Here is a 25,524-nt window from a genome sequence, read left to right as displayed (position 1 = left end):
CAAGCTAAAAGGCACTATTTCTAACTATTTTAAGTAAACCTACCTGGTTTAAAAATGTAAGTATTATTATGTTAAATGTTATAGGCATGTTATATCGTTGCTGTCAGGCAGAAATAGCTCATCAGTGGTTTTCAACCCTTTTCATATCAAGGCCCACTGTTCAATTGACATTATGAGCCATGGACCACCATTCAATTAGATCTAGCCTCTCAGACCCCAAACTAAAGAATATTTTGTCGTTGGATAACATTTCGTCCACAATTCCATGCTGAAAAGTAAGTTTTGGACATATGGTTTATTTCTGCCTGACGGACAGAGACGATATATTCAATAGGCCTACATGCAAAATTGTTGCACTATAATATTACTGCACTGTTTTTTTTGTTGCTTTGTTTTTTTGCATTTGTAATAAAATATCACTGATATCACATGGTGTTCTTTTATGGTATACCATCACACTATGTATGTCACAGTATGTATGTTATTCATTCAAGTCAAGCATCATTTGTAAGTAATGTTTGTATCATCTCACTCACATCAATGTTGTCTTATCTGACATGCAATGGAAACGAGTAAGCTATGTTATGTTATGCATTGTGCACCTCTTTCCATGTGGCATATGCCGCATGGCTAATTTGCATACGATGGTCCTAATTTAAATATATGTTAATTAGCCATGTGCTATCGTGGATCATTTATCAATGCTCGTGGGTCTCTGATTGGCCAAGCGTTGATTTTCTGCCTTGCTCAAGCGCACGTCGGGACCGAGACAATTGGGCGATACCCTTGGCGCAGTTGGTAGTGCTGTCGCCTCACAGCTAGAAGGTCCTGGGTTCGATTCCCGCTCGGGGCACTGTGGGTGCTGGCGGCGTGTTTCCTCCTCCGTGTCATCAGTGCCCATACCCGAAGGCGGGGTTGGCGAAAGAGCCTTTCTGTGTGGAGTTTGCATGTTCTCCCCGTGTCCCCTAGGGTAGGTACCCTCACAAAAACATGCAGTAATCCTGGTCTCTAAACTGCCTCCCCCTGGCCAGCCGGGGCGCCTGATGGAGGGGAAAGGAACTGGTTGGAATAACGTGTTCCTTCCACGCGCTATGTCCAACCAGGGAAACTCCCCCTGTCAGGTGTAAAGGAGCAACTTGGACACTCAGGCATGAAGGGAGCATGAGGTAAGTCTGTTGCTCTCCCCAGGTTGGCGGAGGCTGTGTAGAGCCCAGGATCACAGTAGATGATTGGCACAGGGGTGAAAAATGGGTTACAAAATCGTGGGATTAAAAATATATTGGAAAAAAAAAAGATTATCTTCTCCCAGAATCTTTGATCAAAATGCACAAAAACGTCTACACTTGAACTTTGGACTTATATGAACAAATAATCGTAACAGATTTATTTTAAGTGAAAAAATGAAGTTTTTATGAGCCAAAAACTATTAGCTGTTTTGTGAAACCTCTCATGCACCTAATACGTCTTCCAAATACGGTTGGTAGCTAATATGGATACTGCATGATGTTATTGTATAGAATGAGTCAACTGACAGTGTCTGCTTAGCTCAGTCGGTAGAGCTCTCACCTTTGGACCACAGGGTCACTGGTTCAAATCTGGTGTAGCGACAACTCAGCCTGTGATTCTTATTTGTGCATATTGTTCTCTCTCTCTCTCTCTCTCTCTCTCTCTCTCTCTCTCTCTGTCTCTCTCTCTCTCTCTCCACCCCCCCTCTCTCTCTTTCTCTATCTCTCTCTCCAACCCCCTCTCTCTCTCTCTCTCTCTCTCTATGGAGTCAGTTCAGTCTCAAAAGATTCACAGTAAATAATACAGATTTGTAACTCACAAGTTCAGATTTGCAACTCACGTGAGTGAATTTGTGTTTCACATTTGTGTTTTGTATCTACAAGTTCAGATTTGTGTTTTGTATATGTGTTTTGTATCTGTGTTTCGCATCTGTGTTTTGTATTTGTGTTTTGTATTTGTGTTTTGTATTTGTGTTTTTGTGGATACAAAAGACAAATGTGAACCTGTGAGTTCACTCACGTGAGTTGCAAATCTGAACTTGTGAATTACAAATCTGTGAGACCTTTGAGACTACTTTTGAGACTCTTCTGACGTTGGGCGTTAACGGACGTCATCATTGGCTGAGGGAATCTGTCAATCATTCTGATTGACAGATTCCTCTGCCAATCAGATCGGTCCGCCTTCAGCCAATCCTATGGCTCCTTACATTGTGGGGGGGGGGGGGGGGGGGGGGGGGGGGGGCTCCTTTTGCACTGCATCGATGCTTCAGTAAAAATTAATTAATATTAATATTAATTAATATTAATATTATATTAATAATAGTATTATTAATATTAATTAATTAATAATATTAATATGATGAGCATCTTCAATATTAAATATTACATATTATAATATTCAATATAATAATAATAATAATAATATAATATTCAATATTATATATACATATATATATATATATAGTCTATATAACATTTGAATAGATTATTATAATTCACAATAGAGCAGTGATATTCAAACTATTCAAATCATTAAGGTTATAGGGTTCCCGAAATCCCATTGTTTCGACCGTGCTCAACTATGAGCCTCGCGCACAAGGCCACCGTGGGCAAACGCTCACGCACGGACCGCCGTGCCCAACTATGAGCCTCACGCACAAGGCCACAACCGTGGGCAAACGCTCACGCACCACGCTCAATGCCTTTTGGATAAGTGTTTGATTTTATTCTGCTGCTGTTTAACATGTATGTCCAATAAAAAAAATGCTATTCCTATGACTAAGTGGTTGACTTTATTATGCTGCATGTTTTTACATTTCTGTCCAGCAAATACATATCATGCGTTGGTGCCATAGACTGAGAGAGATGAGACCATAGAGTTATTATACAATAGAGAAGACACCCAGAGGAAATCCTGAAGCGCAATGGACATAGTGGCCGAAGAAGGTATTGCAGTTTGGTAAGGTTTGGTCCTCAAACACATGAACGCGCACTAGGCTCCGCCCACTCCAGCAAGTTTCAGCCAGCTCTCTGAGCTCTGCCCCAGAGCGGAGCGCTGAGGGACCGACCGCATTAAAACCAGGAAATGTCGCATCAGGACTTTTGCTCATTACTTATTATTCTGTGTATATAAAATATAGATAATTTGTCTAATCTCTAGTTACATCAATATTGTTCTTGTAAAATAGTTGGTTTGTGACCAAGTATTAAGATTATAAAGATCGCTTATGTCATTTTGACTGCCAGGGACTTCCATAGACACTTACCATAGGCTTATTCTGTAGAACTCCCGAGTCCGAATTCTTTTCTAATTCTATTTTTTAAATAGCAGCTGTACATGAAATGTTAATGTTGATTTAGCATCAACATGATTATTTACCGATATAAATACATGGTTTGATAACCTACAAGTAGGCAAAAGTCATTTTCTGCCAGGCGTATGTCTCTCCATCTACCCCGTCTTCAAGCCTCCATCCCTGGGCAGAGGTTGAATGATTGACTGGTGGTCGTGGAGCTCTGTGCAGTGCCGTCTCTTTACAGTCTAAAATCAATGGTTAAATTATTCCATAACACTGAAAATGATAAATTTTCCAATTAAAATCAAATTATGGTTAAGTGTGTAAATTACATTTATTCTGTTTGGACAAAGTGCAGTTAAGAAAAGGTGGAGATCAAGGAAGAATTTCTCTATGTCACATGTGAAGTGTAAAACTGGGAATTTCACCCAAGGAATCCATGATGAAGTGCTAAGATAACCACAATAATAACCCAGATTCGTATTGATGTGCTTACCGAGATAATGAAAATGCTTTCATTTTAAATCAACCTCTGAATTAAAACATTGGGTTCTGCAAAAGTCACAGATCAAATTGCAATGATTTTTAAAATAATCTATTATTCACACTGGATAAACAACAGTGGGACTGGAATACTGTACATCCTTCCTGATGGGATGCTATGGCAATGCTTACTATATTAAGCTATATTTGAGTTTTGAGACATATTTCCTATGCACATATATGAACCTGAATGGCATAGAATAGCCTACGCAGCATTTATTCTGCATATCAGATATTGGAATATGTTCATATTGTCTAAAGAACCAAAAACAATATCTGTCTGGTCAAGCAGTAGATCATGTACGATTTGGTATTTTTGTTAGTAATATGTCTAAAAAGTCATTGCTCATAGTGGTGCGCAAATTGGCATGACAAGTGTCAAAGTGCTCTTTTTTAAGGGAACAGAGCGGCATTCCGACGCATCGCCGTTCCGACTCCCCCCCATTTCGACACACCCCCATTCCGACGCACCCCCATTCCGACGCACCCCCATTCCGACCCAACACACAACCCCGCCTCCCCCAGCCCCCACCAAGCACCCCACCCTCCGAAACGGCGTCCGAAACGTAGGCTACACAATCACCCCCCCCCCCTCCGGAATTTAAACACCTCAACGCACAGGGAAAGGCGCACGTGTGTGTGTGTGTGTGCGCGCGCGTGCCAATTCTCATATTAATCCTGCCTATTAATCCGACCATTTTATTACATTAAATAAAGATCTGTCTCTGTTCATCTGTCCATGAAAGCAAACGGCACGGTCAGGATGACATGTGACATGACAGCGCACGAGAGAGAAAATAATAATAATTGACTGCATACGGTAGGCTATAATGAGTCCAGGCATCCCTGCAGGACACCCGCACCCTCCGGGCGTTCACTCCATTTGCTCGTGCGTAGGCTACATGTGTGCGTGTCGTGTGTGTGTGTCAAAGTCAAAAGTTTTTTTTTTTAAATACAGGTCATATTTCTATCCTTTTATTAAATACAAATAAACTTATACATGATGTACATCTGTCTCGCCTGTTATTACTTATTCTTGCTTTGTCTGCCATCTGGAATAGAGAGATTCCGTTTTTTTCCGGAACCGGTGGGGAATGTAATTATGTAAAGGGAGGCTGCCTTGCGCACAGCGAGAGAGCGAGAAGCTGAATAATTCCGGGAAAGTGCCTTCTTCTATGATTGATACTTTGATAGGACAGCCCACTTAATTTCATATATTCCCACTGTAGGCTGCATGTCAATTTTTGAACAGTGTAGGCTCTATCGTTTAATGTTGTCTCATACACATGTAAAAAATCTGAACTGGCTGTAATTCTTTGCTTCTTAGCAAAACTGAACTTGTATGCATAATTACATGCTGGACATATCTGTTGCGTGTGTGACTGTGTGTGTGTCTTCAATTATGTGCCCACGTCACCACGTCATTGCAACATAGGTAGGCCTATAGTAAATTTGACTTGCGCACCAGAAGGGAAACAAAGAAAAAGATGACCAAAGACGGTGAAAAGTGGAAGCGCTCTGTGAAGTCCTATATGTGCCACACTGTAGGCCTTTGTTATATTATGCAGCATAAGCCTAAAGGTGTATCAGCGATACAACATCTTTAACGATTTTGTATCGCTGATACACCTTAGAGGCTATACGTTGCAACAGGCATAAGCCCGCGCGGCCCTCAACACAGGGCACGTTCGGAAATAGCGCACAGTGCGCACTGTGCAATGCAAACTAATAGGCGAGTGCGCTCCCGGTGCGCATTTCCGAACGCACCCTGATAGTTCAGCACCACGGACAGCTCCTGATCACAGATAGACCACTCATCAGATAGACCGTTGATTGAAATTGTTTTTACATGTTGCAAATAAAGAATTCCATTTGCCACGGCCAATGAGTTTGGGGCGGTCATCTAATTAATTGTAAACAGGTGATAATCATTCAAGTTTACGCCTATAAATTATAGCGTCCCACCGGAAATAATTTATTTTCCAAAAAAAAATCAAGCCATGGCAGCACCATACGTCCAGATCGCAAACAGTCGCGGAGGGAAAGCCCTCATTGTTGATAATTTCAGATATGTTCGCAATAAATCGAAACCAAATAAGATTTATTGGCGATGTGCCCACCGTGGGTGCGGTGTTTTTCTGCACACAGGGTGGCTGGATCTCGAGGCCGATGATCCAGCCATCGTCGTGCTGAGGCCTCCAGGAGACCATGCCCACCCGCCGGAGGATGACCTCGTGGCCACCACAGCTCTAATTGAGCAAATGCTTGACCAGGTTTGTTAGGTTCTTATATGATTCTTGATTAATGTATTTTATGAATTTGATGTATTACCATTATCACGTGTTTGTTCTTGCTTACTGGGAGTAAATGCCTAAATTCTAAATTGTAATTCTAAATTGCAGGTCGCTGAGGATCCCACCCTGCCCGTCAAGCGGGTCTATGACCACGTGGTGACGCAAACTGCAGCAGCAGCACAGCACCACATCCCTCCCTTCCATGCCGTGAAGAGCAGGCTGGAGAGACGGCGGGCGGGCCTGATGCCTCCCATCCCACAAAACCTGCAGGAGGTCGCCGTGAACGGCGAGCGGGCCCAGACCTGGGGAGGGGACGAGTTCCTCACGAGGCACAACCTCGAGCACGGTTGCTCATTTTTGGGACGGATGAAAATGTGTCCAAACTCGGCCAGTGTGACCAGGTTAGAATCCCTCTCCCACATAATTAATTTAAATAATGTAATATTATCAATGCTTGAAAAGGTGCTGTGGTCAAAATGTTGAATAATGGGTATCCACATAATATATACTATCAGTAGTTCCATGGATAAAATGATCATTTTATTTTAGATCTACATGGACGGGACATTCAGGACCTGCCCACGGCCCTATTATCAGTTAGTGACCATCCACGGCCTATACCTGGGCCGGGTGGTCCCACTGATTTTCTCACTGATGAGTGGCAAGACGGAGGAAATGTACCGCGCTGTCCTCCGTCATGTTCAGAGGAGGGTCCAGCGGGTCACACAACAACAGTAAGTGTGTGTGTGTGTGTGTGTGTGTGTGTGTGTGAGACGCTTTACATGCATGTGTGTACAGTATATAGGCTAATCTTTACCCCCCTTCTTTCAAATGTGCCCTGCGTCCACCCCTCCATTCATACATCTACAAGATGGAGTCCAGTCACTGTCCTGATGGACTACGAGATGGGCGTAATTAACGCATTTCGGGCGGAGCTGCCACAAACCCAGGTAACTGGGTGCTTTTTCCACCTCTGCCAGAGCCTCTGGCGAAAAGTCCAGGAACTTGGATTGGCAGGTGAGTGATGGTTTATTATTTTTTTCTTTAATACAAACATTATATTACTATTGATTGTTGAGTGCTCATGAAATTAGTAGTAGATCGATTTTTTCAAGTTAACTTACTTCTTCACTCAACTTTTGCAGGTCCATACAGGGGAGACAGGCGGCTGAAAAAGTGGCTCAGGAAGGCCATGGCCACAGGCTACCTACCGGCAAAACATCTGAGGCGCGCCTTCAGAACCTTTTGCACCAGCAGAGAGACACGCCATCTGCTCCGTCGCTACCCTGCATTACGTGGCTTCACGTATGTAGGGGAGCAAGCGTTGTTCCCTCCGAGGATCTGGAGCGTGTATCTGCGTTGAGGTGACAACCGCAGCAGCAACGAGGTGGAGGGTATAACAATTTATTTATTTATTTACATTATTAGTATAGTATTAGTATTATTATGCTATTAATAGCCTATTATTATTATATTTGTTCATTGTTTTTATTTATTTGATTGTTTTCTCATTCCAAATCTGTTGTATAGGCCGATTTGCTTCAATATCACTATAGAAAGCGAATGCAATGTCAATGGGCAATGTGCTGCATGTATCCTGTAGTTCTTAATTCTTATAAATATGATTGTTTTAGGTTGGCATCACAGATGGAACGCGCGGGTTGACAGGCGCCACCCTTCCATCTGGGTCTTCATTCGCCGCATGAAGGACGAACAGAGGATGGTGGAGACCATGTGCGCCATCGCCGAACACGCGGGTCTCCACCACCCCAGCAGCGGAGGAAATGGCGAAAGCTGGAAAGAAGGTTTGAGAGTTTCTTTACTAATTCATTAATAAACGGTTTTAAGCATGGGGTCCAGGGGAGGAGGTGGAGGCTTTGGCCTATATGTTAGCTTAATTGGTCATGCGTTCATCTAAAATGGGTTTTATCTGAGTTGTTTTAAACCTTTTAAATAACCTTTTACATGGGGGTTGCACTGTTATTTATGTTTTTATTTTGTATTGTGGAGCACCCCCAACATAGGTTTTTCATAATGCATGTACTTGTCTGTGTGACAATAAACATAGTAGCCTAATGACTAATATTGATTATCTAATGATTTTCTCCAACAGGATTCGGAGGCTCGTTCGCCAGTTCCGTCATGGACCACGCACCCTGGAGCAGTACTGGGATGCGGTGCAGTACTGCGTCCACAATTTTTTGTAGATCTGCTCTGGGTGAGTTTACAAATTAATGTATATATTTAATTTGGAAATGTAGTCCATGCACGTTTTATTCCACAGTGTGCCCTTGGAGAAAAGAAAGTTATGTTCTTTAATAATTTTGCACTTTGGGACTCAAATAATGTTTGATTACGCAAAGTTTAATTACTCTCACACATGGTTCATCTCTGCAGAATAGCCATAGCCTATAGTTAATTGCCTGTCTCAAGCCATTTTATAACTTGACTCTGCCAGATTGCGGCGCTTTAGTTTATGGTGACGTCCACATGCAGTTAACAGTTTTGTATTGAGTTGTGCTTCATGAAATGTACTAATTCTCCAATCTGTTAATAAATTAATCATTCAATCAACAATTCTCTGCCTGCTGCTCAACCAAGTTTACCTTAGTTTAGCACGCGTTTTTTAAACTTGCTCTTGAATTCTGCATGTCTGTTATAGTCTGCCTGTTTTTGGACCTCTGCCATACCTAAGTTATTCTCTGCCTAACGCCTTCTGTACTTCTGTATGTTTGGACAGAACCTTAACGAACATGGACCGGACCCACCGACACACGGCTTTGATTATCCCCTATTGGACTCGACGATTTACCGACTGCCTCCCCGGAACCCTGACCCACGCTATCCTCTTCGACGACGTCTCTGCCTGGTCCCTTTGCTGTTTATTAACAAGCTTGGGGGGGGGGGGGGGGGGAGCCCCCCCCCCCCCCAAGCTTGTTAATAAACACTGTCAAAACCAGTTACCTGTCTGCCTGCTTTTGAGTCCAATCTGTAAATTAATTTGGTGTCTGACAAACTGTATTTCTTGAAGTGGTTCTGAAGGTATATCTAGGTTAAGGTTAATGGTGTCCGCTATCGTCAATGTGTACTGCACTGTACAGTCCATACACTTAATGTTGTCATTTTGATCTTTATTAACCTACGTATACTGAATGTCAGTCTCCAGGTTTTCTTCAGATTGTGTGTACTGATTTATTAATTATTATGACACATGTAGGCCTATACTGCACATTATGAAATCCACTTATGTTGAGATTCCTCTCTGAGCAGCTTTAAAGGACAACTTTAGTTTTTTTTTTCAACCAAGGTTCATGTTTTAGGTTGTTATTTGAGAAAGTAAAATATGAGTGTTATTTTTTTTTTTCATTTGCTGCTTTCTTTTATTTTAGGGATTTTAGCTGTTTTTGATACGGGGGCGGGGGCATTCGAGCATGGGGCTAAATATGTATTCTTTTACAAAATATTATGGCGATTTCTTTTTTATTATTTACTATAGTCCTAATAAACCCCAGGAAATTACATCTGGCCACAAAAAATCTGGCCAATCTATACAGAATGTGAAGGTAGCCTACTGAGGGGAAGCCACGGTAACAAGAAGACTCGGCGGATTTACCCTTTTTGCCGACTTCTCAAGATAAGTCGGCAAACCGTGGAGAAAACTCGGCAGACTCTTAAGAAGATTCGCCGCGCGACGACTCTTCTTCAGATTCTGCCGAGTTTTCTCCACGTTTCGGGGCACTTTCAGCAGCTGCAAGTTTCTGAATGTTGCTAGCTACTGTGCTAACGATGCTAAAGCAACACAACCAAAACAAACCCAAACCAGGGTTGCCACATATTGCAAGCAAGCAAAGTTAAATTAACACTCACTGATGATATGCATTTCAAACTGGGGGTTCTTGGTATGAATACTGCCATTGAAATGTTAATGCTTAGATGCATGCAGAAGACGCTAACACTGAGGAGCTAAAGTAAACGTGACGTTGTTGTGATTACGTTACATAACGTAACTACTATTTGCAGTAACCTAACGCTTTACATTTCCCCGGTTACACACCGGCATTCCGACGCATCGCCATTCCGATCATTGACTTCTATTGATCGGAATGGCGGGGTTTCTCCCCTTTGGTTAAGACCCCGCCACTCCGACGATTAAACACATCGCTATTCCGAACCCTATTGATCGGAATGGCGGGGTTTCTCCACTTTGGGAAAGACCCCGCCACTCCGACCCCCCCCCCCCCCCCCGCCTCCGATACGTACATCAATCCAGCCCCCCCACCACCCCACTCCGTGCATGTGCGTGGGGAGGCGGCCTTTTTTCCGTACGGTCGAGATGTCTGTCTGACGGACAGACTCTATCTCTATTATTATTATTATTATTATTCTTATTATTATTATTATTATATTATTATTATTATTATTATTATTATTATTATTATTATTATTATTATTATTATACTGATGACAGAGTATGATTGCCGGACAGCGAGTCTTCTTCAATGATCGATAAGATATTATATAGGCTGCATGCTGCGTAACCTCAAAGCAGTCACGTAGGCCTACGTGTTGCCCTGCAGTGGGAATATTAAAACGCAATAATATAATGCTTGTCATATTGTATTACCACCGAGAACCAAATAGACCATATATGCATCACAAAGAAGTTCAGGAGGTCCCTCCAAGACGTAAGGGCCAGAAAAGAGGTGCCGATGTAGCTTCAGACCACCACCTTCTGGTTGCCAAAGTTCAACTGAAGCTAAGGAAAAACTGGACAGGGGAGAAAAGCCAGCGACAAAGGTTCAACACAGCCTTACTACGAGACCCAACAACAGCAGAGAATTTCAAGATCACTTTAAGGAACAAGTTCCAGGCCCTGCAAGAGCTGGATGGAGAGGGGGAAGGAGACATTGACAGGAGGTGGAAGGCGGTAAAGGAAGCCATAACCACGACTTGTAAAATAACACTGGGTCCACAGAAAGACAACCACAAGGCGTGGATATCAGCAGAGACACTGAAGAAGGTTGAGGAGAGGAAAGAACAGAAGGCAGCTCTAAACAACAGCCGTACAAGAGCAGGGAAGTTGAAGGCTCAAACACAGTACAGGGAAGCAAATAAGACAGTGAAGAAAAGCATTAAAAGGGACAAGATTAACTACGTAGAGGCGCTTGCAGCGGAGGCTGAAGATGCAGCTAGACATGGAAATCTGAAGGACCTGTATGCCACCTCCAAAAAGCTGTCAGGAAGGACCAGCAAACCACAAAGACCGGTAAAAGACAAAGAGGGGAAACCGATAATTGGGGAGGAAGGACAGAAGAGAAGATGGTTGCAACATTTCGAAGAACTGCTAAACAGACCACCCCCACAGGACCCACCACACATCCAACAAGCAGACAGGGACCTTCAAATAGACCTCAGTCCCCCAACAAGGGAGGAAATTCGAAAAGCCATTAAAAAGCTTGGAAACGGCAAGGCCGCAGGACCTGACAACATCCCAGCAGAGGCGCTGAAGATCGACACAGAGACCACGGAAGAGATGCTCCACCCTCTCTTCCAGAAGATGTGGGAACAGGAAAACATCCCATCCGAATGGAAGGAGGGATATCTCATAAAAATACCAAAGAAAGGAGACCTGAGCAACTGTGCTAACTACAGGGGAATCACACTACTATCCATCCCAGGAAAGGTTTTCTACAGGATCTTACTGGACAGGATGAAGGATGTGGTAGACCCCCAGCTTAGAGACCAGCAGGCTGGCTTCCGCAAAAACAGATCCTGCATAGACCAGATCGCCACTTTGCGCATCATACTGGAGCAGTCACTTGAGTGGAACTCCCCGCTATTCATGAACTTTATTGACTACGAGAAGGCTTTTGATAGTGTGGACAGGGAGACCCTCTGGAAGCTTCTAAGGCACTATGGGGTACCAGAGAAGCTAACCAACATAATTAAAAACACGTACGAGGGAATGACCTGCAGGGTGATCCATGAAGGCCAACTCACCGATGCCTTTGGAGTAAGAACGGGAGTGAGGCAAGGGTGCTTGCTATCGCCTTTCTTGTTCCTTCTGGCCATGGATTGGGCAATGAAGCAATCCACAGCAGACAAGAGAAATGGAATACAGTGGTCAATGTGGACGCAGCTAGATGACCTGGATTTCGCGGACGACCTGGCCCTTCTATCCCACACCGAACAGCAGATGCAGGAAAAGACCAGCACCATCGCAACCAACTCCGCTCGCCTAGGCCTTAACATTCACAGAGGGAAAAGCAAAGTCTTGAGAGTGAACTCTGCCAGCACTGTACCCATCATGCTGGAAGGCGAAGCACTGGAGGAGGTTGACGAGTTCACCTACCTTGGCAGTATCGTCAACAAGAAGGGAGGAACAGATGCCGATGTGAAAGGCAGGATTGGCAAGGCCAGGGTAGCTTACCTCCTTTTGAAAAACATCTGGAGCGCAAAATACCTGGCCATCACAACAAAAATTAGAATCTTTAACAGCAAAGTAAAATCAGTCCTACTCTACGGTGCAGAGACATGGAGGACAACAGTTAATACCACAAACAAAATCCAAACATTCATCAACACCTGTCTGCGACGAATCCTCCAGATCCGCTGGCCTAAGGGTCGATTCATACTCCTATTTTAGAGCCGAATAAAAGTCGGTTCGGCGCTGTAGAGCCTACAATTTGACGTCATTTGAGGTTCGGGGGGGCGGGTACCGTCCTAAAGTCGGCTCTTCGGTGCTACTGAAATTTTCTGACGAGCCGAAATCATTTCGGCACTACAGCGCCGAAACAGGAGTATGAATCGGCCCTAACACCATCAGCAACAAGGAGCTGTGGCAACGCACCAACCAAATGCCCTCAGAGGAAGAGATCCTCAAAAGGCGCTGGAGATGGATAGGCCATACTCTCCGAAAACCAGCCTCAAACACCACAAGGCAGTCCCTCAAGTGGAATCCCCAAGGGAAAAGAAAGAGAGGTCGGCCACGGAACACCTGGCGCAGAGACCTGGAGGCAGATGCAAAAGCTATGGGCCACACTTGGGGACAGCTGGAAGTGTTGGCTGAGGACCGGGATGCTTGGCGAACTCTTGTCGACGGCCTAAACCCCAGAAGGGGTAATAGGCGTAAGTAAGTAAGCATATTGTATTATAAACATTGTCATCATCATCATCATCATTGTTGTCATCATCTTATTATTATTTGTATTATTAGTTGTTGTTGTTGTTGTTATATAGGCCTAGGCTATGATTCTTGTTATTGTTGTTATTTTCAATCTTCCTTGTGAATAGGCTACTAATCCAATATTTTCTTACTTGTGAGTAGTAGCCTATCTAATGCGCAGCCTTAAGCCTATCCTCCACACCCAAAAGTTCGCTTAGAAGGTCCGGATCAGAGACCAAAATGTTTAAATATGTTGCATTTTGGTCCGTTTAGTTCACACAGGACTTTGAACCAAATATATGTGAACAAATTGATCGATACTGACAGAATATGCTATTTCTATGGAAAATTACGTCACTGCCAAACACACACACATGCACACACACACACACACACACACACAGAGTGCGAATAGTGAAGTGCATCGCTCCTTTGCAGGACTTGTCGACAACCATACAAACGTTTTTGAACAACGCTTATATATCCACCCATGGTGCAGACCACAAGACGTGAATGTAGCTGCATTCTGCAATGCATTATACGGCATAACTTTGCGCGGCGGCGCATACTAAAAAAAAAAGCTAACATTCAAATCTGTACATATATAGGCCTATGTGTCGATAGCTTGTAAATCTGTTATTTTTTCCAGCATGTTAACTTAAAACATTGAAATGTGCTGGCTTGTAGAGGGTACTGTATGAATAAGCAAAATTCGTTACTTAGTAGGAACGAACAAACCAACAGCCATGCAGCTTAAAGCTGCTCAGAGAGGAATCTCAACATAAGTGGATTTCATAATGTGCAGTATAGGCCTACATGTGTCATAATAATTAGTAAATCAGTGTACACAATCTGAAGAAAACCTGGAGACTGACATTCAGTATAGGTTAATAAAGATCAAATATATGGACTGTACAGTGCAGTACACATTGATGATAGCGGACACCATTAACCTTAACCTAGATATACCTTCAGAACCATTTCAAGAAATACAGTTTGTCAGACACCAAATTAATTTACAGATTGGACTCAAAAGCAGGCAGACAGGTAACTGGTTTTGACAGTGTTTATTAACAAGCTTGGGGGGAGGGGGGGGGGGGGTGAGCCTCCCCCCCCCCAAGCAAAGGGACCAGGCAGAGACGTCGTCGAAGAGGATAGCGTGGGTCAGGGTTCCGGGGAGGCAGTCGGTAAATCGTCGAGTCAATAGGGGATAATCAAAGCCGTGTGTCGGTGGGTCCGGTCCATGTTCGTTAAGGTTCTGTCCAAACATACAGAAGTACAGAAGGCGTTAGGCAGAGAATAACTTAGGTATGGCAGAGGTCCAAAAACAGGCAGACTATAACAGACTTATAGCAGAATTCAAGAGCAAGTTTAAAAAACGCGTGCTAAACTAATATAAGGTAAACTTGGTTGAGCAGCAGGCAGGGAATTGTTGATTGATTGATTGATTAATTTATAAACAGATTGGAGAATTAGTACATTTCATGAAGCACAACTCAATACAAAACTGTTAACTGCATGTGGACGACACCATAAAGTGCCGCAATCTGGCAGAGTCAAGTTATAAAATGGCTTGAGACAGGCAATTAACTATAGGCTATGGCTATTCTGCAGAGATTAACCATGTGTGAGAGTAATTAAACTTTGCGTAATCAAACATTATTTGAGTCCCAAAGTGCAAAAGTATTAAAGAACATAACTTTTCTTTTCTCCACGGGCACACTGTGGAATACAAGGTGCATGGACTACATTTCCAAATTAAATATATACATTAATTTGTAAACTCACCCAGAGCAAATTGTGGACGCAGTACTGCACCGCATCCCAGTACTGCTCCAGGGTGCGTGGTCCATGACGGAACTGGCGAACGAGCCTCCGAATCCTGTTGGAGAAAATCATTCGATAATTAATATTAGTCATTAGGCTACTATGTTTATTGTCACACAGACAAGTACATGCATTGTGAAAAACTTATGTTGGGGGTGCTCCACAATACACAATAAAAACATAATTGCTGCATAATATAACAAAGGCCTACAGTGTGGCACATATAGGACTTCACAGAGCGCTTCCACTTTTCACCGTCTTTGGTCATCTTTTTCTTTGTTTCCCTTCTGGTGCGCAAGTCAAATTTACTATAGGCCTACCTATGTTGCAATGACGTGGGCACATAATTGAAGACACACACACACACACAGTCACACACGCAACAGATATGTCCAGCATGTAATTATGCATACAAGTTCAGTTTAGCTAAGAAGCAAAGAATTACAGCCAGTTCAGATTTTTTGTGTATGAGACAACATTAAACGATAGAGCCTACACTGTTCAAAAATTGACATGCAGCCTACAGTGGGAATATATGAAATTAAGTGGGCTGTCCTATCAAAGTATCAATCATAGAAGAAGGCACTTTCCCGGAATTATTCAGCTTCTCGCTCTCTCGCTGTGCGCAAGGCAGCCTCCCTTTACATAATTACATTCCCCACCGGTTCCGGAAAAAAACGGAATCTCTCTATTCCAGATGGCAGACAAAGCAAGAATAAGTAATAACAGGCGAGACAGATGTACATCATCATGTATAAGTTTATTTGTATTTAATAAAAGGATAGAAATATGACCTGTATTAAAAAATAATAATAATAATAAAAAAAATTGACTTTGACACACACACGACACGCACACATGTACGCACGAGCAAATGGAGTGAACGCCCGGAGGGTGCGGGTGTCCTGCAGGGATGCCTGGACTCATTATAGCCTACCGTATGCAGTCAATTATTATTATTTTCTCTCTCGTGAGCTGTCATGTCACATGTCATCCTGACCGTGCCGTTTGCTTTCATGGACAGATGAACAGCCGAGACAGATCTTTATTTAATGTAATAAAATGGTCAGATTAATAGGCCTATGCTTCGACAAAGGTGAGAATTGGCACGCGTGCGCGCGCGCACACACACACGTGCGCCTTTCCCTGTGCGTTGGCGGTGTTTAAATTCCGGAGGGGTGGGGGTGATTGTGTAGCCTACGTTTCGGACTCCGTTTCGGAGGGTGGAGTGCTTGGTGGGGGCTGGGGGAGGCGGGGTTGTGTGTTGGGTCGGAATGGGGGTGCGTCGGAATGGGGGTGCGTCGGAATGGGGGGGTGTCGAAATGGGGGGGAGTCGGAACGGCGATGCGTCGGAATGCCGCTCTGTTCCCCATTTCCCCATTCCATAACGGAGGGTTACACTCTCTGTAACCCGGGTTCTCTGAGTGGAGAGACTGGCTCTCCACTACATATTGTTCAATATGTACGGGAACTGACCCCACAGGGCAGTGTTCATGGATATCTCTTTAAGACTCATCCTCTATGGTGGCCCTGCCCAGATTCCAATCAGCGGGCTATTTAAGCCCCATCTGTGCAGTGCCACTTTGATTAATTCTTGATTGACACGCATTTCGGAGCGGCTCTTTTGTGGAGAGCCAGTCTCTCCACTCAGAGAACCCGGGTTACAGAGAGTGTAACCCTCCGTTCTCTATCGTGTTCGAGACTGGCTCTCCACTACATATTGTTCAATATGTACGGGAACTCTCTAAGACACACCGCGAGGAAATAAGCAGACCAGCTGCCCCCGCGGCAGCCCGAGGCAGTTTAACCTGAATTCCATCCGAGCCTATAAGTGGTGAGCGCCATGAGTCACAGGCGCTTGCCAAAATGCTCCAAAACTTCAGTATTCATACCAAGTAAGTAATACTCGTGGCCTAGGCGCAAGACGCCACCTAGGCTCAGCTGGCCCAGCACGATGCTAGGCCAGTGACCACCGGGGTGAAGGGCTGCTCAAGCCAGCCCGTCAGATGCCCGGCCGACCTGACCGGTCAAGGTGCAGGTCACCCTACCGCTGAGTAGCACGCAGGAGCGACTCCCACAGGGGGAGCGGATGCCACCACGTTCCATCGGTAGGACAGGGTGAATGTAGACAGAGTCGCCCATGTCACTGCTGTGTAGATCTCTGTCAGAGATACACCATTCTACAGCAACCAGGGGGCTGTTGTCCCATGGGCAGAGTGTGCCCGCCTTCCAGGCGACCCTGGCACTCCTGCCTGCTTGTCCCTGTTGGATCACCCGTGTGATCCGGTGGGACAGTCCAGCCTTCGACCATGGTCTACCCGAGCACTCTCTGATCAGGCCGTATGGTATAGAGTGCAGGGATTGGTGCCAGCACCACCTAACCATTGCCATGTAGGAAGTGGCAGCCTCCTTCATGCACTGATAGGGACATTCTTGTGGCTGACACTGCTAACAACAAGAATGCTGTCCTGCGAGAAGCCACTCAAGTGTCCACGCTTAATTGGCTCATGCCGCAAGGCAGACAGTACCACCTCCCGTGGGGGGGCTGCCGACCTAATGTGCGAGCACCCGGTGCACCGTGGTCTCCCTCAGCCCTAAGGGGCGGAGGCACCAGCTGGCTCACTGCCAAGAGATGCCAGCCAGCAAACTAGTGCTGTGGGATCCAACGAACGGGCACCGGTCACGAGGACGTCCCACGCTAGCATCCGTGGATGTACTCAAGAACGACGCAGGAGCGCAAAGTACCAACAAACTGGCCAGATGGAGAACCAGGATCACCGGAACGACAATGGAGGGCTCGTCTGAGGACGACCCCGAGAGAGATACAACCCATGACATGGTGGAACCTACTCAGGGGTCCACCTGAATTGACCGCCACTGTCTCGAGAGACAGCCTGTGGGGGCTGGGTACCCTGAACTGTCAGGACTGAGGAGTGGGCTCGGTGTGCTGAGCACCTCTAGCCATACCCCGCCGGTTGGCCCTGGAATTGTTTGTTTACGCTCTCTGCCGTGTGGTCTGGCCGGACCGCGGCAGCAACGATCAGCGACCGTAGATGGCCTCAGAGTACGCCGACTAGGTCAGCTCCTCTGGGTTCTACCCCGCTACCCGCCGCAACGGTTTACAGCCGCGATGATCAACCAGGAGGTTCACCGACGAGGTCGGTTTCGCTCGGGGTCTCACAGCGCTTCTGCAGCCAGGGAACCCAGGCTCCACCAACGAGGTCGGCTTCGCACTTGGGACCCTTTGGCCGCACCGAGCGCCGTCTCAAGGTTTCCCCCGACGAGCAGGTTTCACCAGGGAGCGGACGCACGGACCGAACGCCGTCTCAAGGTTTCCCCCGACGAGCAGGTTTCACCAGGGAGCGGACGCACGGACAAGACTGAGGCTTCCTCCGCGAGGCAGATTCGGCACTCAGTCTTGTTGCTGTTGTTGTTGGCTAGCTGCGCCTAGATAGCCATGACTTCGTGACTTCTCTGGATGAGAAGAGCTTTCTCTGTGGTTTCAGACCGGTAACCGGATTCTACCCCGCAGAGTCACACCTAGGTGCATAAACGGCTCGCCGTGACACACTGTACACTGTATCGTGTGCTCTGCCCGACAGCCACAGCACGCTCTGCTGTGTCACTGAGCCCGGCTCCACCGTGAAACTACACCACGGACGCATGAGCTGACCTCGTCAGCAATACGCCCTATAGCGTAATAATGGCTGAGATTCAGGCATACTTCCTGGCAGACCCAGCATGTCATGTCTGTGTCACTGGGGAACCAGATCCCCAGACAGAACTACACCACGGTCGCGTAAGCAGGCGCCCCGCCAGCAATACGACAGTATAGTGCGCTATAATGCCTGCATAATTTGCCTTCAACCAAACGTCGGACAGACACAGCACGTCCTGTCTGTGACAGAACTACCCCGCTACACGGACGCATGAGCTGACCCCGTCAGCAATACGTCCTATAGTGTGACAATGGCTGAGATTCAGGCATACTTCCTGGCAGACCCAGCATGTCATGTCTGTGTTACCAAACATCGGACAGACACAGCGTGTCCTGTCTGTGACAGAACTACACCACTGTCGCGTGAGCTGACGCCTCGCCCGAAATACGACAGTACTGTATAGTGCGCTATGATGACTGCCCCACATAAAGGGAAACATTCGACTGACCGCGCACGTTCTGTTTGTGTCACTGAACCCAGATCCACAATACCGAACTACATCACAGGCGTGTAAGCTGGCGCAACACTCACCATACATGTATTCATGTACTTTTTGTATGTCTATTTCATATGGACCCCAGGAAGATTAGCTGTCGCTTCGGCATCAGCTAATGGGGATCCATTCAATAAACAATAAACCATACCCTGTATAGTGTGCTCTAATGGCCGTCTGACCCCAAGGAATCGTGTTAGTCTCACCTACAAACGAGACCACAGCTAACCCGAGAGGGCGAGTCAACGCTCGCTCCCTAAACTGCACACTGTAGTGCATTAATAGGCTGCTGACACTCGTAAGTAGTCTCACAGAAAACTTTCACTAAGTCCTTCTTTACCGACCTGTCCATACCCGGCAGGGCAGGAAAGAGGTGGAGCCATAGCCTGAGCTTAGCTCACCCAGCTCTGCCAACCTGGGATAAGGTTCAAGGTAGTCTTTATTTGTCTCCCTTGAGAAATAAATGTCTTGGAGACAGAGTCACAGCTGTATACAAATAGCATCCACGTTCACATAAAAATTACATTTTTATGGGACATTTTAGTCTGTCAGTGGAAACGACTGGTCTCTATATAGATATATTCATATGTATACCTATATATTATTTATTATATGTGTACCTATACATACATATATGTATACATCTTGTATTGTACCCCATATTTTAACTGTTCGGACTGTGCTCAACAGGGAGTGGGCCCATAGTAATTGCTTGAACGTGAGGGGTCATAATCTACCCTTTGCAGAATCTCACAATGCTGCATAAACGAATCAAGGCAACATGGTACCCTAAGACATCCCCATGACACGGATTCTCTGTGTGCTCTCTCTTTGTTAGGACAGAGTCCATACCAAATCAATGTCCACAATTTGTTTTGTGTCACCAGCAGAGTTATGGACCTCTGGAAGAGGTTGTACATAAACTGCTCAGCCGCTCTGAGGCGCTCTAGCCCAAAACAATCTGACATTAAGCACACTGGAGGCTTCCAAACCTTTGTATATATCATTCCAGTCGGCCTACAAGTCCACATGCATATAGTGTGTTGTTGTAGCCTTTATCATACTTATAAGCATATAAGTATATATTAACCAGAACCAATTGTGACAGAGTAAGCGATTTAATTGCAGCGCCTAACACGGTGGGTCATCGGGAGTTTTTGTCTCCTGATCTTTGAGCCACACCGCCCTCTTGTGACCCATAAGGCACAGTGCAGTCTGGGCAGCCGTCCCTGACGGGCATACCTCCATACACTATGACGCTCATGTCAACCTGTCAATGAGGAAGTTGGAACACGCTGGAATTGTTTGTTTACACTCTCTGCCGTGTGGTCTGGCCCGGACCGCGGCGGCAACGATCAGCGAACGTAGATGGCCTCAGAGTAGCCTACGCCGACTGGGTCAGCTCCTCTGGGTTCTACCCCGCCAATCGCCGCCGCGGTGTACAGCCGCGATGATAGACCCGGAGGTCTCACCGCTTCTGCAGCCAGGGAACCAGGGCTCCGCCAACGTGGTCGGCTTCGCACTTGGCTTTGGCCACACCGAACGCCGTCTCCTAGTTTCCCCCAACGTGGTCGGGTTTCACTAGGGAACGGACGCACGGACCGAACGCCGTCTCAAGGTTTCCCCCAACGTGGTCGGGTTTCACCAGGGAGCGGACGTACGGACAAGCTGAGGCTTCCTCCACTGTCTAGCGGATTAGGCCTGCAGCTTGTTGCTGTTGTTGTTTTTTTGTGGAGCTACGCGGCGCCCCGAGAGGAGTCGTCGAGACGACCAGCTCTCTTCTTACCTAGGTAAGTGGACTGTGTGCCACGCAGCTTCATGTTCTAAATATATATATTTATATATAGTGTTTAATAGTGTCAAAACTGCTGAGATACACGAAACGTCTGCTCTCGTGGAAATCAAAAAATCAAAGTGGCACTGCACAGATGGGGCTTAAATAGCCCGCTGATTGGAATCTGGGCAGGGCCACCATAGAGGATGTGTCTTAAAGAGATATCCATGAACACTGCCCTGTGGGGTCAGTTCCCGTACATATTGAACAATATGTAGTGGAGAGCCAGTCTCGAACACGATAGAGAACGGCGCTATAGTTATTGTGCGAGCGTTGCCCGCGTTATGTGATCAGTGAAAAAAGTCTGGCCATGCAGCTCCATGAGTCTATCATACAGGCGTCTCTGTGCTGCTGAAGTGAAGGGGCAAATAAAGTTGTGAATCGATATAATTCAACTAAACTGCGGGAGAAACACAGATGTACAAGCCCAACGTGCCGTGCATTGCGGCGGGTAGATAACTTGTAGATCTGCTACTTCCAGCGCAGGAAGGGCGCATGCTTATGAGTGACGCTCTTTAACTATGCATTCAGCCAGCCAGTGACAGACTCACAAGAGTAACACAGAAGTTGACAGAACACACACGCACTGCAGCAGACGGAATGCACAGGCAGATCCGACAAAACTTTGCACACATCTGTGCTTTGCCTTTCATCCACGCTTCCATAGCCTTTTAAATCTTATTTCCCATCCACGGGCACAAGCAACGTGATATCAGCAGCTTCCACCCGATCTGTGGTGTTGTTGTGTTGACGAGGGAAGCTACTAGCTAGCATGGGAGCTAACGTTAGTTTCATATGTACTTTGCATCCGTTCCCCAACCCCTCACACTCGCTGGTGCGTTACACGGGCAGACACAAAGACGAATGGGAATATCATTTCTATCTATAAGGACATAGAGCAAAGAGCAAAAATTGCTCTTTTGCAATGTGAAAGAAATGCCACCGAATTCTTAATTATTTTCCTTCTCTATATGGGCACACTTGTGAAAGCTGAATGCTTTTGCATGCTTTTATTGATCTGCTGTCTGATCAGCGTGCATGATCATCATGCAGTAGCTAGATGCGCGCTCCAGTGCCGAGATTTCTTCCCGTTTCGCCGACTCTTCGTCACTTTCGGTCCGAGTCGGCAAAGATGAAGAAGTGTCGGCGGGCCGAGAATTCCGGTATTCGAAGCCACACTGTGGGCCCCATTTTTAATGTCCGTTTTACACTGGGGTAAGACATAAATTGGCCTCGGTCTGCGCACAATGGTATTATAGAAGACTTATCGTCCCGTGTTGAACGCACACGTATGGCATACGGCGTTCCTGAATATTTTAGCATTGTGGGAGTGTCCATATGTTAATTATTCTCGGTTCTTGCTATTAAGCCCCTTGACTCAGCGCATAACGATTAGACGTGGGTCTGAGCACCTCATAAACGCAAAAAGCAATGTTTGATTTTACACTTGAGCGGCTCTGGGAGGGTTGCCAAGTCTTTTTATTATAACTGCTGTGATATTAAAGTCCTGTAGGTGACTGCCTTGACGACATGATAGCCTCTCTCATGCAGCATGAGAGAGGCTATCATGTCGCCAAGGCAGTCATAATCAACGTTTATGTAGTGATTTGATCATTGATGACCGAATCATAAACATATGGATGAAGGCTTGCCGCGGCTAGCTGGTATGTGTTGGCGACGCACGCCGCGGTCCCGTCCTCCCTCCCGACCCCCGAAAATGATCTCGCTTTTATCTGAACTGTCAAAGCACTTATTTAAATGGTGAATGATTAAGCCCCTTACGCCTATAGCCTGCTAGTAGGCTATACTTACTACAAATAGGCAAGATGTATGCTTGTCATTGTCACTTGGAAATAAAGGCGTGCAGTCCATGTATGCCTTTTTTTAAATAATATCATAATCACATATGCCGCATCACCGCATGCGCTCCAAAATCATCTCACAAGTGCGCTTGCATAACAAGGCCAGTAAAGCACTGTTTGAATAAGCACAAACTAATACATTGTAAACATGTTATATTGTTTTTAATTGCGCGATTTTAATTACTTGTAAAGTTGGAAATCTCTCCCTTCCGATCAATAGAAGTCAATGATCGGAATGGCGATGCGTCGGAATGCCGCTCTGTTCCCCCCCAATGGCTACCTGGTCTTTGGGACTGATGAAAACTTCAGGAAGTTAGCCCGGTGCCGCCAGGTTAGAACCCACCCCCCAATGAACTTTGTATCAGTTAGAAAGAAATCTATAATGATAGTTGGAAATATTTTGCTAATTATTGTTAGGGCCTGTGTTGCCTTTGAGGCATATGTACACTTGAAGTAATATACTAATTGTTGCCTTGTTTCTATTGTTTTTTTATAGTAGATAAACAGAACTAGCTGTAAACTATTTTATTAAGGTTTGCATTTTATTGCTTAGTCACTCCTGTCAGCACCTGTTCTCCCCAGTACCGTAATCCTGTTTGCTCATTTACAAAATCCTGGACAGTCTTTTCATGTATGAATTCAATATTTGAATTTTGTTTTAGATCTACATGGATGGGACATTCAAAACGTGCCCTAGGCCGTTTTACCAATTTGTTACTGTCCATGGCCTGTACCTGGACAGGACCCTCCCATTTTGCATGGTGCTAATGACAGGGAAGACCCAGGAGATGTACTCCAGTGTATTGAGGGTCATAAAGAGGAGGGTCCAGCAACTCACTGGTGAAGAGTAGGCTGTGTGTGTGTGTGTGTGTGTGTGTGTGTGTGTGTGTGTGTCTTTGCACATTCACTGTATCCTTGCTTTATTTTTTGTGGGAAATAAGAGTAACCCATTTAGCTGTCTGTCTGTTTCTGTCTGTCTGCGTTTCTATCCTTCATCACTCCTGTCATAAATCTAACAGATGGATGCCAGAAGCAGTGGTGACAGATTTCGAGGCAGCAGCGATGAATGCGCTACGCGCCGAATTGCCTGGAATCCGCACCACTGGGTGCTATTTTAACTTTTGCCAATTAAGTTTGTGGCGGAAGATCCAGGAACTTGGCCTGGCAGGTCAGTGGCAGTGCATTTGTTTGATAAATTCTAAAACGGTCTGGGAAACTCTTTTGATATTCTGAATGCATGTTCAATTCTATTTCTATATAAAGTTTCCCCGATGAAACAGGCATAGGCTTTTACTATGTGTGTTCCTTATGAAAGCATATGTCAACTTTTCTAAATTGTACCATGAATAACTGTCTCAAGACCGTGTATGGCTCTCTGGGACTTCAAGTTCAAAGAGTTCAAGTTCTCAATTACTATTGAGTGTTTCACTTTAATCTCAGTACATTTTCAGGGAGGTAATTCTTATTTCTTTACACAACTTTTGCAGCTCCATACCGTCAAGACCGGCAGCTCAAGAACTGGGTCAGGAAGCTCATGGCCATAGGCTACCTGCCTGTTGTGAGAAACAACTTTCAGAAACAACTTTCAGCTCATGGCCACATCACAGGACACCAGACAGCTGAGGCACACGTACCCAGAAGTGCGCGACTTCCTCCTGTATGTCAAAGACACTTATGTGTCGGCCAATGCCACGTTCCCCCCAGCAGTCTGGAACGTTTATGGCCGTGGGTCTGAGAATCGGACCAACAACCGAGTTGAAGGTACAGTAATAACTTATATTTCTTTACCGTAATGGGTAACATAGCTGCATAGGAAATATTACAGATTCCCTTTACAATTTGTGAGGAGACAGGAGGTGTGTTGTAGCCTTGTGGGACCATCATGATCCAGGATTACTGTAAACTAAAGAGTTTGGCCGTAATGGGAAAACTAGAGGTCAATCAGGTTAGAGGATTTCATAAAAATAAGGAAAAGCTTTTTCCACCAGCTGTTGTTCGCCCTTCTGTCATATGTTTCAATATACAGTGGAAACGTATGGCATCATGACAGAAAAAGGACACTCGTAAGTCAAAAGTGAGGTTACATCTGTGCGTCTTCTCATGCAGAATTGGTTCAATTAGTTAAATGTTACTGAGCAATGTATGAAAAGTGTAAATGGGCCATATATGACATGTGTGTTACATTTACACATCAATGATTGTTTCAGCTTTCCATCACATCTGGGTCTTTATTAGGAGGCTCAAAGATGAGCAACGCCGTTTGGAGCATGTGTGTGGGATGGCCGAGCGCAGCGACCACCTACCCAGACAAAGGAGGAAGTGGAGGCTGCTTGATCAGAGGCTGCAGCGGCTGCGGACGCAGTACCATCGAAATGTTAGAACCTTAGACAAATACTGGGAGGCAGTGAAACATGTTATTGTTAATTTTGAATAGTAGTATAAATACTAGGTGAAGGTCAGTAGGGCCTAATGTTTCTATGGAGGCC

The sequence above is a fragment of the Protomyctophum bolini genome, assembly GCF_963924005.1.
Source record: "Protomyctophum bolini genome assembly, chromosome: 15".
Lineage (NCBI taxonomy): Eukaryota > Metazoa > Chordata > Actinopteri > Myctophiformes > Myctophidae > Protomyctophum > Protomyctophum bolini.
Note: the sequence above shows the minus strand (reverse complement) of the source record.